Source organism: Nicotiana tabacum, chromosome 6, assembly GCF_000715075.1.
Source record: "Nicotiana tabacum cultivar K326 chromosome 6, ASM71507v2, whole genome shotgun sequence".
Lineage (NCBI taxonomy): Eukaryota > Viridiplantae > Streptophyta > Magnoliopsida > Solanales > Solanaceae > Nicotiana > Nicotiana tabacum.
Window position 1 is genome coordinate 215,037,664 of NC_134085.1, and position 2,580 is coordinate 215,040,243.

General features: G+C 37.7%; 1 pseudogene; it reads right to left on the reverse strand.

The window, feature by feature from the left end:
- Window positions 1-980: 980 nt before the first annotated feature.
- On the reverse strand, window positions 981-1,117 carry LOC142182426 (U6atac minor spliceosomal RNA; annotated as a pseudogene).
- Window positions 1,118-2,580: the final 1,463 nt, after the last annotated feature.

The window sequence follows — 2,580 nt, forward strand, 5'->3', positions numbered from 1 at the left end:
CGAGGGCCTAAACTTGATGCCACGAGATGGCTTGATATTGCGCTTGGGCCGTAAGGGGCCCCTCCCGGAGTCTGCATACCCCCAGTGAGCGTCGTCGACGTTAAATGGATCGGGCTGCACGCCGCAGCGAATATGGATCGGGCTGTATGCCGCAGCGGTACTGGTACTGTTTTATGTGTTTACTTTATTTCATTTGTCTGCCATTATCTGTTGTTTGTGCTACTCCTTGCAATATTTACCTGATATTCTGACATTATCTGATAACTGAGTGTTGTGCCCGAGGGGCGGAATTCTGTGCTTATCTGCACTATTTGTTTTGCATTCATATGCGTAATCGCTGAAAAAGTCATTTTCAAAAGAGGCTTAAACTGAGTTAAGATATTTATAAAGGTTTCACAGCTTCACTGCTTTACTCAAAAGGGTTTTTCTCCGCTTCTATACAATATGATGATCTGTTATACGTGATTTGTTACTGTTCAGTTATTATTTACCTTTATTACTTACCGAGTTGGAGTACTCACTTTACTCTCTGTACCTCGTGTGCAGATGCAGGTATTTGTTCATCAGATAGCGGGTTTTGAGATGATTGGGGATTTAGTTATCGGAGTTGAGCAAGGTGACCGCCAGGGTTCGCGGAACCACATTTCTTCCTTTTGATTAAAAATCCTATTCTGTATATTACAGGCCTTGTAGTTGTATTTAGACTCTTAAAAATGTTCGTGACTTGTGACACCCCGATTTGGGCTGTGTTTGGGATTGTTTTCCGCACTTAAATGAGAAATTTTCTGTTTAAATTGTGGTTATTAATCATATTAAAATTGTGTATTACTTTAATTATTTTGGAAAGGCAAAATTGGTTGGTTGGCTTGCCTTGTCTTCATGAGATGCGCCATCACGACCGGATTGGGGTTTAAGTCGTGACAATGAGCAAGAACAATCATCGAGATAGTTTGCTATGTTTCAAAAAAAAAAATTGGTTGATAAAATTGGGGTAAGATCCACCGAAGTGGTAGCCTTAACCGCGGATGTGTGTGGCAACAGGTAAAGCCCGAAGGTTGTTCCCGACTTCCTGTCCCTATTGTGGGAGATGCCAACCATCTCTTCTTTCTACGAACACACATTTGATGTTCCAAATATAATGCTTGAATCTTTTGCATTCAATTACTAGAAAAATACCATCATTTTGGTCTAAGAGCAGTTGACAACATGAAGATTTTGATTCAGGAGTTTCTGTGTCTTGTAATTTTATCCCCGTAGATATTAACTTACATAGTTTGTCTAGCAATGATCGATGGACCTACATGATGCACATCGTTTGTTGGTTGATCCTGTAAGGTAATTTTTCTGCTTATCCCAGGTTCGAAGTTGGAAATTTTGTGTCTCTTATCTTGCACCGATTCACTATGCTGCCCCACACAACCCTAAAACTCTAAATTGCTCGTTCCTGGCATCATCTCTTATGTTATTTTCTTTGTCACCTTATGTCATGTGGACTTTCCTCCTTTTCCTTCATAATGAAAGTAAGTTTCGTGGACCTATAAGTATACCTTCCTCTTTTTAGACTTAATCCCGATCTTTTGGAACTTCAGTTATATTGCAAGTTTCTGGTGCTTTCTTCCATTAGAATGTTTGAGATCCAAATTGCATTCAATAACCAATGTATGTAGTGTCTACATTTATGTTAATAGCATAATTACTTTGGCACTCTACTAATGATTGAAACATTATCCAATGAGAAATGTGATTTATTATCTACGATCCTTTGGCTTTGCGTAGTTCTTTTATGCAAGTAATCCAACTTGAGTCCTTTGTCATCTCTGCAATTTGGTTTTCGAGGCATGTTGTCTTGACCATGTTTATGCAATTACAGAATGATAATCTGATAATGACTGTTCTAACGGGGCCATGTATTGTTTGTCCAAATCATGCCTTTTCAAAGGCTTTCTCAATGCATTGCTAGGTAAATCTCCTAGCAGTACCAGCAAGTGGAACTAGTTTAATTATTGGACAGCCTTCATGTCAGTTAAACTCTAGCTTTGGAGAAAATTGATCAGTTGTTTTGTTTCTCTGTTGCAGGGCGGTAACATCTCCAAACATGAGGGACAATCCAAAATTCTTCCTTCAGATAGCAATATTTTTCTTTATATCATATGTTGTCATTGTATCATCTTTAATCTTAACTTATGTTTGAGCCTTCTTATTTCCTTTTTATTTCTGTTAATATTCTATATCGTTCTTTGTCACCTTTATTTTCTTTTGGGTTGACCAACATTTAAATCTTAGTTGCAAATATAGAGTAAATATAAGCAGGGATTTTAGCGTGGCAATGATGGAGTCATGTATGACGTTGGAATTGTAAATCAATTGACCTTGCTAACTTGTACAGTATCTGCATCAAAATTTCACATCATAGCAGTGGCTTTTCTTGTCTTAGAACTGCATGGTTTGTCCCTGTATTAAATTCAGTATGTTATGGATCATCGAAGAAGGTGCAATACTTGATATCTTTGCTAATTTCTACAAGTGAAACGTCGGGAAAAGAGAAATCTATTATTTTTTTTAAGAATTAACAAACTTCTG